Source organism: Trichomycterus rosablanca, unplaced genomic scaffold, assembly GCF_030014385.1.
Source record: "Trichomycterus rosablanca isolate fTriRos1 unplaced genomic scaffold, fTriRos1.hap1 scaffold_95, whole genome shotgun sequence".
In the NCBI taxonomy this organism is placed as follows: Eukaryota; Metazoa; Chordata; class Actinopteri; order Siluriformes; family Trichomycteridae; genus Trichomycterus; species Trichomycterus rosablanca.
In genome coordinates this window covers 128,325-141,578 of record NW_026947259.1, presented here as the reverse complement: position 1 = coordinate 141,578, position 13,254 = coordinate 128,325, and the positions used below count along the sequence as shown (strand labels likewise).

The following is a 13,254-nucleotide window of genomic DNA, read 5'->3' as shown; positions in this document are numbered from 1 at the left end:
GACCAAACAGTGTTACCTTCAAGGAATGTGCCACGTGCAGTTTGAGAAGACTCAAAAAGAAAATCAGATGCAGACTAGTCACTCTTCCATGCCATGCGCTTAGCGGCAAAAACAATGCCGTCTCCCTGTCGGGGAATCGAACCCCGGTCTTCCGCGTGACAGGCGGAGATACTGTCCACTATACTAACGAGGACGAGCAAAAGGGGCATCGATTAGGCATACCTCCCTGAAACTCTCACCACTTGAGGTGAACAGAAAGGCCACCTGCAGCAAAGATGTTTCTGCCCGGTTTCGAACCGGGGACCTTCCGCGTGTTAGGCGAACGTGATGACCACTACACTACAGAAACTAACTGAGTGGGGCACTTCCTGGCTGCAGCTTTGTGTCTGGAATAAACTGAAATTCAAAACCTAGATGAAGGAAGAATGTTGTCATGCGAAGCATAAAAAGTCTCAGCTGCTTCTGCCCGGTTTCGAACCGGGGACTTTTCGCGTGTAAAGCGAACGTGATGACCACTACACTACAGAAACTGAGTCTAGCACCTCCTGGCTGCAGCTTAGTGTCTGGATTAAAAAGGGACTCAAAACACAAATATGGGCAGAAAGTTATCAAGCGATGCATAAAGGGTAAGCATTGTTTCTGCCCGGTTTCGAACCGGGGACCTTTCGCGTGTGAGGCGAACGTGATGACCACTACACTACAGAAACTGCACGCCTCAGCTCAGTGCCACTTGTGTTGCAGCACTCATCAGAGGCTTCACTCAAACTGGCTCAGTAACATAAGCCTCCCACTCCAAACTAATTCAGTACAACAAGTGAGAAAGATCTCAGTCATGGTCAATGAAACTTTGAAATGAAACTTACAGATGAGAGAGCAGATTTGCAGAAAGGCACCCAGGTGTTCTCCTGCTTCCACAGGGCTATGAGAGTCTCCTTGCATCCCTGGAAACTTTGCAATGTGCAGCAGAAGGAGTCCAAGCGGTATTCCACTAAAATGAACCTGGGTCTTGCTGGGAGCCTCCACTCATCCACAGGACTTGATCACTTCTACTGGTCCCCTCCCTTTCCAGAAATTCAAAAGCTCTTTGTCTGAATCCCAGCTGTGACATCAGCAAACTCACCGTGCAGCTATTGGAGGAAAGGGGTGTGAAAGCTCTCTGCTAGTCCTGATAGACCAATAATGTGGTGGCACACAGCTGTGGTGATGGTGAAAGCTGTTGTGCAGTTGTTCTCTTTGTTGATGTGATGCAGAGAGATCAGCTGACTGCTAAAAGACCTCCTAGCACAATTACTCACCAAAGAACAAGTCTTGGAGACCAACTCCCCTTCACAGAGCCACAAAGACAAAACCAGCACTTGCTTGCAGCAACGGGTTCTAACAGGGTGGTGCTTTTGTCGCCTGCGTTGGTGGTATTGTGGTGAGCATAGCTGCCTTCCAAGCAGTTGACCCGGGTTCGATTCCCGGCCAACGCATACCCTTTAACCAGCAGGTGCCAAGGGAACAAAAAGTTGCTTGAAACTCCTTTCATATTGCTCGCTGCAACATAATTCCACCATCTCAGCCAGGAAGGTCTGAAGCTGGGCATGTGCAGCATTGGTGGTTCAGTGGTAGAATTCTCGCCTGCCATGCGGGAGGCCTGGGTTCGATTCCCGGCCAATGCATCGACTGCTTTTTCTTCACTAGAGACAAGCGTAACCTGAGGCAATCTGAAATCCAGCCAAACAGGAGCTGTACACAGGGACAGTGGCCATTCTTCTAATCTCATGGAAAGGCCCTTTTTCTACTTAATGTCACCAAGACCAAACAGTGTTACCTTCAAGGAATGTGCCACGTGCAGTTTGAGAAGACTCAAAAAGAAAATCAGATGCAGACTAGTCACTCTTCCATGCCATGCGCTTAGCGGCAAAAACAATGCCGTCTCCCCGTCGGGGAATCGAACCCCGGTTTTCCGCGTGACAGGCGGAGATACTGTCCACTATACTAACGAGGACTAGCAAAAGGGGCATCGATTAGGCATACCTCCCTGAAACTCTCACCACTTGAGGTGAACAGAAAGGCCACCTGCAGCAAAGATGTTTCTGCCCGGTTTCGAACCGGGGACCTTTCGCGTGTTAGGCGAACGTGATGACCACTACACTACGGAAACTAACTGAGTGGGGCACTTCCTGGCTGCAGCTTTGTGTCTGGAATAAACTGAAATTCAAAACCTAGATGAAGGAAGAATGTTGTCATGCGAAGCATAGAAAGTCTCAGCTGCTTCTGCCCGGTTTCGAACCGGGGACCTTTCGCGTGTAAAGCCAACGTGATGAACACTACACTACAGAAACTGAGATGGGCATCTCCTGGCTGCAGCTTAGTGTCTGGATTAAATAGGGACTCAAAACAAACATATGGGCAGAAAGTTATCAAGCGATGCAGAAAGGGTAAGCATTGTTTCTGCCCGGTTTCCAACCGGAGACCTTTCGCATGTGAGGCGAACGTGATGACCACTACACTACAGAAACTGCATGCCTCAGCTCAGTGCCACTTGTGTTGCAGCACTCATCAGAGGCTTCACTCATCCAAAGAACTGGCTCAATTCTACTGACTAAGTCATGGGCCATGGGCTTACCAACAACAAAAAGCTAAAGCAGCAAACACGTGTCTGTGTGCCTTTAAAGCAGAGAAAGCAAAAGTAGCACTTGCAGCAACACAAAAGCATGGCATCAAAGTGTGAAGCCAGGCAAACGGCACAAGACACAAGCACCCAGTCCCTACAGCTAAGCACAAACTGCAGCTTCCACAAGCAGCCTTTGCATTATGCTAAATGGCCAAACTGGCTCAGTAACATAAGCCTCCCACTCCAAACTAATTCAGTACAACAAGTGAGAAAGATCTCAGTCATGGTCAATGAAACTTTGAAATGAAACTTACAGATGAGAGAGCAGATTTGCAGAAAGGCACCCAGGTGTTCTCCTGCTTCCACAGGGCTATGAGAGTCTCCTTGCATCCCTGGAAACTTTGCAATGTGCAGCAGAAGGAGTCCAAGCAGTATTCCACTAAAATGAACCTGGGTCTTGCTGGGAGCCTCCACTCATCCACAGGACTTGATCACTTCTACTGGTCCCCTCCCTTTCCAGAAATTCAAAAGCTCTTTGTCTGAATCCCAGCTGTGACATCAGCAAACTCACCGTGCAGCCATTGGAGGAAAGGGGTGTGAAAGCTCTCTGCTAGTCCTGATAGACCAATAATGTGGTGGCACACAGCTGGGGTGATGGTAAAAGCTGTTGTGCAGTTGTTCTCTTTGTTGATGTGATGCAGAGAGATCAGCTGACTGCTAAAAGACCTCCTAGCACAATTACTCACCAAAGAACAAGTCTTGGAGACCAACTCCCCTTCACAGAGCCACAAAGACAAAACCAGCACTTGCTTGCAGCAACGGGTTCTAACAGGGTGGTGCTTTTGTCGCCTGCGTTGGTGGTATAGTGGTGAGCATAGCTGCCTTCCAAGCAGTTGACCCGGGTTCGATTCCCGGCCAACGCATACCCTTTAACCAGCAGGTGCCAAGGGAACAAAAAGTAGCTTGCAAATCCTTTCATATTGCTCGCTGCAACATAATTCCACCATCTCAGCCAGGAAGGTCTGAAGCTGGGCATGTGCAGCATTGGTGGTTCAGTGGTAGAATCCAGCCAAACAGGAGCTGTACACAGGGACAGTGGCCATTCTTCTAATCTCATGGAAAGGCCCTTGTTCTACTTAATGTCACCAAGACCAAACAGTGTTACCTTCAAGGAATGTGCCACGTGCAGTTTGAGAAGACTCAAAAAGAAAATCAGATGCAGACTAGTCACTCTTCCACTTGAGGTGAACAGAAAGGCCACCTGCAGCAAAGATGTTTCTGCCCGGTTTCGAACCGGGGACCTTTCGCGTGTAAAGCGAACGTGATGACCACTACACTACAGAAACTGAGTCTAGCACCTCCTGGCTGCAGCTTAGTGTCTGGATTAAAAAGGGACTCAAAACACAAATATGGGCAGAAAGTTATCAAGCGATGCATAAAGGGTAAGCATTGTTTCTGCCCGGTTTCGAACCGGGGACCTTTCGCGTGTGAGGCGAACGTGATGACCACTACACTACAGAAACTGCATGCCTCAGCTCAGTGCCACTTGTGTTGCAGCACTCATCAGAGGCTTCACTCATCCAAAGAACTGGCTCAATTCTACTGACTAAGTCATGGGCCATGGGCTTACCAACAACAAAAAGCTAAAGCAGCAAACACGTGTCTGTGTGCCTTTAAAGCAGAGAAAGCAAAAGTAGCACTTGCAGCAACACAAAAGCATGGCATCAAAGTGTGAAGCCAGGCAAACGGCACAAGACACAAGCACCCAGTCCCTACAGCTAAGCACAAACTGCAGCTTCCACAAGCAGCCTTTGCATTATGCTAAATGGCCAAACTGGCTCAGTAACATAAGCCACCCACTCCAAACTAATTCAGTACAACAAGTGAGAAAGATCTCAGTCATGGTCAATGAAACTTTGAAATGAAACTTACAGATGAGAGAGCAGATTTGCAGAAAGGCACCCAGGTGTTCTCCTGCTTCCACAGGGCTATGAGAGTCTTCTTGCATCCCTGGAAACTTTGCAATGTGCAGCAGAAGGAGTCCAAGCAGTATTCCACTAAAATGAACCTGGGTCTTGCTGGGAGCCTCCACTCATCCACAGGACTTGATCACTTCTACTGGTCCCCTCCCTTTCCAGAAATTTAAAAGCTCTTTGTCTGAATCCCAGCTGTGACATCAGCAAACTCACCGTGCAGCCATTGGAGGAAAGGGGTGTGAAAGCTCTCTGCTAGTCCTGATAGACCAATAATGTGGTGGCACACAGCTGGGGTGATGGTGAAAGCTGTTGTGCAGTTGTTCTCTTTGTTGATGTGATGCAGAGAGATCAGCTGACTGCTAAAAGACCTCCTAGCACAATTACTCACCAAAGAACAAGTCTTGGAGACCAACTCCCCTTCACAGAGCCACAAAGACAAAACCAGCACTTGCTTGCAGCAACGGGTTCTAACAGGGTGGTGCTTTTGTCACCTGCGTTGGTGGTATAGTGGTGAGCATAGCTGCCTTCCAAGCAGTTGACCCGGGTTCGATTCCCGGCCAACGCATACCCTTTAACCAGCAGGTGCCAAGGGAACAAAAAGTAGCTTTCATATTGCTCGCTGCAACATAATTCCACCATCTCAGCCAGGAAGGTCTGAAGCTGGGCATGTGCAGCATTGGTGGTTCAGTGGTAGAATCCAGCCAAACAGGAGCTGTACACAGGGACAGTGGCCATTCTTCTAATCTCATGGAAAGGCCCTTGTTCTACTTAATGTCACCAAGACCAAACAGTGTTACCTTCAAGGAATGTGCCACGTGCAGTTTGAGAAGACTCAAAAAGAAAATCAGATGCAGACTAGTCACTCTTCCATGCCATGCGCTTAGCGGCAAAAACAATGCCGTCTCCCCGTCGGGGAATCGAACCCCGGTCTTCCGCGTGACAGGCGGAGATACTGTCCACTATACTAACGAGGACGAGCAAAAGGGGCATCGATTAGGCATACCTCCCTGAAACTCTCACCACTTGAGGTGAACAGAAAGGCCACCTGCAGCAAAGATGTTTCTGCCCGGTTTCGAACCGGGGACCTTTCGCGTGTTAGGCGAACGTGATGACCACTACACTACAGAAACTAACTGAGTGGGGCACTTCCTGGCTGCAGCTTTGTGTCTGGAATAAACTGAAATTCAAAACCTAGATGAAGGAAGAATGTTGTCATGCGAAGCATAAAAAGTCTCAGCTGCTTCTGCCCGGTTTCGAACCGGGGACCTTTCGCGTGTAAAGCCAACGTGATGACCACTACACTACAGAAACTGAGATATGCATCTCCTGGCTGCAGCTTAGTGTCTGGATTAAAAAGGGACTCAAAACAAACATATGGGCAGAAAGTTATCAAGCGATGCAGAAAGGGTAAGCATTGTTTCTGCCCGGTTTCGAACCGGAGACCTTTCGCATGTGAGGCGAACGTGATGACCACTACACTACAGAAACTGCATGCCTCAGCTCAGTGCCACTTGTGTTGCAGCACTCATCAGAGGCTTCACTCATCCAAAGAACTGGCTCAATTCTACTGACTAAGTCATGGGCCATGGGCTTACCAACAACAAAAAGCTAAAGCAGCAAACACGTGTCTGTGTGCCTTTAAAGCAGAGAAAGCAAAAGTAGCACTTGCAGCAACACAAAAGCATGGCATCAAAGTGTGAAGCCAGGCAAACGGCACAAGACACAAGCACCCAGTCCCCACAGCTAAGCACAAACTGCATCTTCCACAAGCAGCCTTTGCTTCATGCTAAATGGCCAAACTGGCTCAGTAACATAAGCCTCCCATTCCAAACTAATTCAGTACAACAAGTGAGAAAGATCTCAGTCATGGTCAATGAAACTTTGAAATGAAACTTACAGATGAGAGAGCAGATTTGCAGAAAGGCACCCAGGTGTTCTCCTGCTTCCACAGGGCTATGAGAGTCTCCTTGCATCCCTGGAAACTTTGCAATGTGCAGCAGAAGGAGTCCAAGCAGTATTCCACTAAAATGAACCTGGGTCTTGCTGGGAGCCTCCACTCATCCACAGGACTTGATCACTTCTACTGGTCCCCTCCCTTTCCAGAAATTCAAAAGCTCTTTGTCTGAATCCCAGCTGTGACATCAGCAAACTCACCGTGCAGCCATTGGAGGAAAGGGGTGTGAAAGCTCTCTGCTAGTCCTGATAGACCAATAATGTGGTGGCACACAGCTGGGGTGATGGTGAAAGCTGTTGTGCAGTTGTTCTCTTTGTTGATGTGATGCAGAGAGATCAGCTGACTGCTAAAAGACCTCCTAGCACAATTACTCACCAAAGAACAAGTCTTGGAGACCAACTCCCCTTCACAGAGCCACAAAGACAAAACCAGCACTTGCTTGCAGCAACGGGTTCTAACAGGGTGGTGCTTTTGTCGCCTGCGTTGGTGGTATAGTGGTGAGCATAGCTGCCTTCCAAGCAGTTGACCCGGGTTAGATTCCCAGCCAACGCATACCCTTTAACCAGCAGGTGCCAAGGGAACAAAAAGTAGCTTGCAACTACTTTCATATTGCTCGCTGCAACATAATTCCACCATCTCAGCCAGGAAGGTCTGAAGCTGGGAATGTGCAGCATTGGTGGTTCAGTGGTAGAATCCAGCCAAACAGGAGCTGCACACAGGGACAGTGGCCATTCTTCTAATCTCATGGAAAGGCCCTTGTTCTACTTAATGTCACCAAGACCAAACAGTGTTACCTTCAAGGAATGTGCCACGTGCAGTTTGAGAAGACTCAAAAAGAAAATCAGATGCAGACTAGTCACTCTTCCATGCCATGCGCTTAGCGGCATCTTTGGCGCCGCGGATGTGGCTGCCTGTTGCAACAGCTCCTGCTCATGTTTGAGTTTTTTCTACTTTTTTCCTTTCTTGTAAGTACTTAAGTTTTTCCTTTTTGTTAGCTAAGTGTTTGTACTTGTTTTTATGCACAATGGACACCAAACTTGTGCTTGTTATTGTTTTTGCACTATTTTTTTCGCTGTTTACGACTGTGTCTGGAGATCCCTTGCGGAGCCACGCTCCTATTGTTTACACCAGGAATCAGCTGTTAGCGCTTAGCAACACAGCTGTGCTACCGCATGAGAGGCACGACATCCCCCGCGAGCTGAGGAGGAGGAAGCGGGGGAGACGGGCTGGAGCTCTACGTCGGGATAGAAAGAGACGTTATAAACCGGTTCTTCCTTCCATCGTTATGGGGAACGTAAGATCTCTCACCAATAAGATGGACGAGCTGACGGCGCTAACGCGGCATCAGAGGGAGTATCGGGAGTGTAGCGTTATGGTGTTTACAGAGTCCTGGCTCAACACGCTCATCCCGGACACGCTCGTATCTCTGGACGGCTTTCACCTCATCCGAGCGGACAGGACAGCGGAGAGCGGTAAGAGGAAGGGAGGAGGACTGGCAGTATTTGTGAATGAAAGATGGTGTAACTCTGGGCACATCGCTATTAAGGAACAGATCTGCTGTAAGAACATTGAACTGTTAGCCGTTAGCATGAGACCGTACTATCTCCCGAGGGAATTCTCGCACGTTATCGCGATAGCTGCGTATGTCCCGCCCTCTGCTAACGCTGACGCTGCCTGTGACGTCCTGCACGCAGCTGTGTGCAGGCTGCAGACACAGCACCCACAAGCCCTCCTTCTCATCTCAGGAGACTTTAATCATGTTTCTCCATCCTCCACTCTGTCCACCTTCACACAATATGTAACCTGCCACACCAGAGACAATAAAATACTGGACTTGTTTTATGCCAACACTAAGGAGGCTTATAACTCATCACCTCTCCCTCCCCTTGGAAGATCTGATCACAATCTGGTTCATCTTCTGCCGGTGTACAAACCCCTTGTGCACAGAGAACCAGCAGTCACCCGCACAGTTAAGAAATGGTCTAAGGAGACTAAAGAGGCTCTAAAGGACTGTTTTGAAACAACAGTGTGGGAAGAACTGTGTGACCCTAATGGGGAGGACATTGACAGTCTCACTCATTGCATCACGGATTATGTCAACTTCTGTGTGGAGAACACTGTCCCCACCAAGACTGTTCGGTGTTTCTCCAACAATAAGCCATGGATAAATCCTGACATAAAGGCTCTCCTAAAAAAGAAAAAGAGGGCCTTCAGATCGGGCGATAAGGATGAGCTGAAAGCTGTGCAGAGAGAACTGAGAAGGAAGATCAGAGAGGGGAAAGCTGGCTACAGGAAGAAGCTGGAAGAAGAACTACAGCAGAAAAATGTCAGTGGAGTTTGGAAAGGCCTTAAAACCATCTCTGGTCACAAGAAGCCCGACTCCCAGGTGGTGGGGGACCAGAAGTGGGTGAACGAACTCAATTTGTTCTTCAATAGATTTGATCACTCACATGTCCATCCCCCTACACAGACATCACAGCTGTACCCCCCTTCTGTGGCACCACCAACATGCTGCCCTCCCCCGTCTCTCACACTCACGCCCTTATCACAGCCACCCCCTACTGGTTCATCTGCTGGCAACTTTAACTTCCCATTCACGCACTCCAACACCCAGCCTCCATGCTCCAATCTGTCCTTCACAACAGCCCAGGTGAGGAATGAGCTGAAGAAAATCAAAGTGAAGAAAGCTGCGGGTCCAGATGGCATCAGTGCCAGGCTCCTCAAGTCCTGTGCAGATCAGCTGTGCGGGGTAGTCGAGCACATGTTTAACCTGAGTCTGAAGCTGGGAAGAGTACCACAGCTGTGGAAAACATCTTGTGTGGTACCTGTGCCAAAAACACAGCACCCAAAGGACCTAAACAGCTACAGACCGGTGGCACTGACTTCACATTTGATGAAATCACTGGAGAGGCTGGTCCTTACCCATCTCCGCCCTCTGGTGAACCCATCCATGGACCCTCTTCAGTTTGCTTACCAGCCTGGCGTTGGGGTGGATGATGCCATCATCCATCTGTTACACGGAACTCTTTCTCACCTGGAGAAGCCTGGGAGCACTGTGAGAATAACCTTCTTCGATTTCTCCAGTGCTTTTAACACCATACGGCCGGGGCTCCTGAAGGACAAACTGGATCATGTTGGAGTGGACAGTCACCTGTCCAATTGGATACTGGACTACCTCAGCAACCAACCACAGTATCTGAGGGCACGGGACTGTGTGTCTGATATGGTGGTCAGCAGCACAGGGGCCCCTCAGGGAACGGTCTTGGCACCATTCCTCTTCACCCTGTACACGGCTGACTTCATGTACAGATCACCGGACTGTCACCTCCAGAAGTTCTCTGATGACTCAGCAATTGTCGGACTTATAAACAATGACGAGGACAGCGAGTACAGAGAACTGATCCAGGACTTCATGGACTGGTGTCTGCTGAACCACCTCCAGTTAAACGTGGGGAAGACCAAAGAACTGGTGGTGGATTTCCGCAGGTGCAGATCCACCTTGCCACCGGTGAACATCCAAGGAATGGACATTGAGAGAGTGGACTCTTATAAGTACCTGGGTGTTCATCTAAACAACAAACTGGACTGGTCAGTTAACACTAACGCACTTTATAAAAAAGGTCAGAGTAGACTCTACCTACTCAGGAGACTGAGGTCATTTGGAGTGCGGGGGGCACTCCTAAGGACTTTCTTTGACACAGTGGTGGCATCAGCCATCTTTTACGGAGTGGTATGCTGGGGCAGTAGCATCTCTACAGCGGACAGGAAGAGACTGAACAAACTCATTAAGAGGGCCGGCTCTGTCCTGGGGAGCCCCTTAGACCCAGTGCAGGTGGTGGGAGACAGAAGGATGTTAGCCAAGCTGGCATCCATGCTGGAGAATGATTCCCACCCCATGCATGAGACTCTGGCAGCACTGGGCAGCTCCTTCAGTGACAGGCTGCTTCACCCTAAATGTGGGAAGGAGCGGTACCGTAGGTCCTTCCTTCCTGCTGCTGTTAGATTATACAACCAGCACTGCTCCAGATAGATCACACACACACACTTTAAATTATTATTCATTAAAATGTGCAATTTTTTTTCCCCCATGTGTAACTATTACAATGTGCAATATTCTCACGTGCAGTTATTGTAAATATTTTTAGAGTTTTCTGACTTTTTATTATTATTGTTATACATTGTACTATTTTTATTTTTTATTTTTTATCGTCTATTTTTATTTTTTTACTGAGTGCTGTACTATCCCTTTGCTGCTGCAACAATGTGAATTTCCCCATTGTGGGACTAATAAAGGATTATCTTATCTTATCTTATCTTAAAAACAATGCCGTCTCCCCGTCGGGGAATCGAACCCCGGTCTTCCGCATGACAGGCGGAGATACTGTCCACTATACTAACGAGGACGAGCAAAAGGGGCATCGATTAGGCATACCTCCCTGAAACTCTCACCACTTGAGGTGAACAGAAAGGCCACCTGCAGCAAAGATGTTTCTGCCCGGTTTCGAACCGGGGACCTTTCGCGTGTTAGGCGAACGTGATGACCACTACACTACAGAAACTGAGTCGAGCACCTCCTGGCTGCAGCTTAGTGTCTGGATTAAAAAGGGACTCAAAACACAAATATGGGCAGAAAGTTATCAAGCGATGCATAAAGGGTAAGCATTGTTTCTGCCCGGTTTCGAACCGGGGACCTTTCGCGTGTGAAGCGAACGTGATGACCACTACACTACAGAAACTGCATGCCTCAGCTCAGTGCCACTTGTGTTGCAGCACTCATCAGAGGCTTCACTCATCCAAAGAACTGGCTCAATTCTACTGACTAAGTCATGGGCCATGGGCTTACCAACAACAAAAAGCTAAAGCAGCAAACACGTGTCTGTGTGCCTTTAAAGCAGAGAAAGCAAAAGTAGCACTTGCAGCAACACAAAAGCATGGCATCAAAGTGTGAAGCCAGGCAAACGGCACAAGACACAAGCACCCAGTCCCTACAGCTAAGCACAAACTGCAGCTTCCACAAGCAGCCTTTGCATTATGCTAAATGGCCAAACTGGCTCAGTAACATAAGCCTCCCACTCCAAACTAATTCAGTACAACAAGTGAGAAAGATCTCAGTCATGGTCAATGAAACTTTGAAATGAAACTTACAGATGAGAGAGCAGATTTGCAGAAAGGCACCCAGGTGTTCTCCTGCTTCCACAGGGCTATGAGAGTCTCCTTGCATCCCTGGAAACTTTGCAATGTGCAGCAGAAGGAGTCCAAGCAGTATTCCACTAAAATGAACCTGGGTCTTGCTGGGAGCCTCCACTCATCCACAGGACTTGATCACTTCTACTGGTCCCCTCCCTTTCCAGAAATTCAAAAGCTCTTTGTCTGAATCCCAGCTGTGACATCAGCAAACTCACCGTGCAGCCATTGGAGGAAAGGGGTGTGAAAGCTCTCTGCTAGTCCTGATAGACCAATAATGTGGTGGCACACAGCTGGGGTGATGGTGAAAGCTGTTGTGCAGTTGTTCTCTTTGTTGATGTGATGCAGAGAGATCAGCTGACTGCTAAAAGACCTCCTAGCACAATTACTCACCAAAGAACAAGTCTTGGAGACCAACTCCCCTTCACAGAGCCACAAAGACAAAACCAGCACTTGCTTGCAGCAACGGGTTCTAACAGGGTGGTGCTTTTGTCGCCTGCGTTGGTGGTATAGTGGTGAGCATAGCTGCCTTCCAAGCAGTTGACCCGGGTTCGATTCCCGGCCAACGCATACCCTTTAACCAGCAGGTGCCAAGGGAACAAAAAGTAGCTTGCAACTCCTTTCATATTGCTCGCTGCAACATAATTTCACCATCTCAGCCAGGAAGGTCTGAAGCTGGGCATGTGCAGCATTGGTGGTTCAGTGGTAGAATCCAGCCAAACAGGAGCTGTACACAGGGACAGTGGCCATTCTTCTAATCTCATGGAAAGGCCCTTGTTCTACTTAATGTCACCAAGACCAAACAGTGTTACCTTCAAGGAATGTGCCACGTGCAGTTTGAGAAGACTCAAAAAGAAAATCAGATGCAGACTAGTCACTCTTCCAGGCCATGCGCTTAGCGGCAAAAACAATGCCGACTCCTCGTCGGGGAATCGAACCCCGGTCTTTAAGCAGAGAAAGCAAAAGTAGCACTTGCAGCAACACAAAAGTATGGCATCAAAGTGTGAAGCCAGGCAAACGGCACAAGACACAAGCACCCAGTCCCTACAGCTAAGCACAAACTGCAGCTTCCACAAGCAGCCTTTGCTTTATGCTAAATGGCCAAACTGGCTCAGTAACATAAGCCTCCCACTCCAAACTAATTCAGTACAACAAGTGAGAAAGATCTCAGTCATGGTCAATGAAACTTTGAAAAGAAACTTACAGATGAGAGAGCAGATTTGCAGAAAGGCACCCAGGTGTTCTCCTGCTTCCACAGGGCTATGAGAGTCTCCTTGCATCCCTGGAAACTTTGCAATGTGCAGCAGAAGGAGTCCAAGCAGTATTCCACTAAAATGAACCTGGGTCTTGCTGGGAGCCTCCACTCATCCACAGGACTTGATCACTTCTACTGGTCCCCTCCCTTTCCAGAAATTCAAAAGAGGCTTGTTCGACTTAACCCGGCGCTGCGCAGACCGATCGCCGCCTGGCTCGGTACGGTGCATGCCGGTTAGTTTTTTTTGTCCGACTTGCGTCGGCGCCACCGGCGCGTCACGATGACA

The 13,254-nt window shown here is 48.6% G+C and overlaps 13 non-coding genes across 13 annotated transcripts; 4 read left to right on the top strand and 9 right to left on the bottom strand.

Moving 5' to 3' along the window:
- Positions 1 to 457: 457 nt before the first annotated feature.
- trnav-uac (transfer RNA valine (anticodon UAC)) lies at positions 458 to 530 on the bottom strand. Its single transcript has one exon. It is a non-coding gene; the product is annotated as a tRNA-Val (tRNA).
- Positions 531 to 634: 104 nt separating this feature from the next.
- On the bottom strand, positions 635 to 707 carry trnav-cac (transfer RNA valine (anticodon CAC)). The gene has a single exon. It is a non-coding gene; the product is annotated as a tRNA-Val (tRNA).
- Positions 708 to 1,590: 883 nt separating this feature from the next.
- trnag-gcc (transfer RNA glycine (anticodon GCC)) lies at positions 1,591 to 1,661 on the top strand. Its single transcript has one exon. It is a non-coding gene; the product is annotated as a tRNA-Gly (tRNA).
- Positions 1,662 to 3,450: 1,789 nt separating this feature from the next.
- On the top strand, positions 3,451 to 3,522 carry trnag-ucc (transfer RNA glycine (anticodon UCC)). Its single transcript has one exon. It is a non-coding gene; the product is annotated as a tRNA-Gly (tRNA).
- Positions 3,523 to 3,872: 350 nt separating this feature from the next.
- On the bottom strand, positions 3,873 to 3,945 carry trnav-uac (transfer RNA valine (anticodon UAC)). The gene has a single exon. It is a non-coding gene; the product is annotated as a tRNA-Val (tRNA).
- Positions 3,946 to 4,049: 104 nt separating this feature from the next.
- On the bottom strand, positions 4,050 to 4,122 carry trnav-cac (transfer RNA valine (anticodon CAC)). Its single transcript has one exon. It is a non-coding gene; the product is annotated as a tRNA-Val (tRNA).
- A 946-nt stretch (positions 4,123 to 5,068) lies between these two features.
- Positions 5,069 to 5,140, top strand: trnag-ucc (transfer RNA glycine (anticodon UCC)). Its single transcript has one exon. It is a non-coding gene; the product is annotated as a tRNA-Gly (tRNA).
- Positions 5,141 to 5,477: 337 nt separating this feature from the next.
- trnad-guc (transfer RNA aspartic acid (anticodon GUC)) lies at positions 5,478 to 5,549 on the bottom strand. Its single transcript has one exon. It is a non-coding gene; the product is annotated as a tRNA-Asp (tRNA).
- An 83-nt stretch (positions 5,550 to 5,632) lies between these two features.
- Positions 5,633 to 5,705, bottom strand: trnav-aac (transfer RNA valine (anticodon AAC)). The gene has a single exon. It is a non-coding gene; the product is annotated as a tRNA-Val (tRNA).
- Positions 5,706 to 5,813: 108 nt separating this feature from the next.
- On the bottom strand, positions 5,814 to 5,886 carry trnav-uac (transfer RNA valine (anticodon UAC)). Its single transcript has one exon. It is a non-coding gene; the product is annotated as a tRNA-Val (tRNA).
- Positions 5,887 to 11,015: 5,129 nt separating this feature from the next.
- trnav-aac (transfer RNA valine (anticodon AAC)) lies at positions 11,016 to 11,088 on the bottom strand. Its single transcript has one exon. It is a non-coding gene; the product is annotated as a tRNA-Val (tRNA).
- A 104-nt stretch (positions 11,089 to 11,192) lies between these two features.
- trnav-cac (transfer RNA valine (anticodon CAC)) lies at positions 11,193 to 11,265 on the bottom strand. The gene has a single exon. It is a non-coding gene; the product is annotated as a tRNA-Val (tRNA).
- A 946-nt stretch (positions 11,266 to 12,211) lies between these two features.
- Positions 12,212 to 12,283, top strand: trnag-ucc (transfer RNA glycine (anticodon UCC)). The gene has a single exon. It is a non-coding gene; the product is annotated as a tRNA-Gly (tRNA).
- The last annotated feature ends 971 nt before the right edge of the window (positions 12,284 to 13,254 follow it).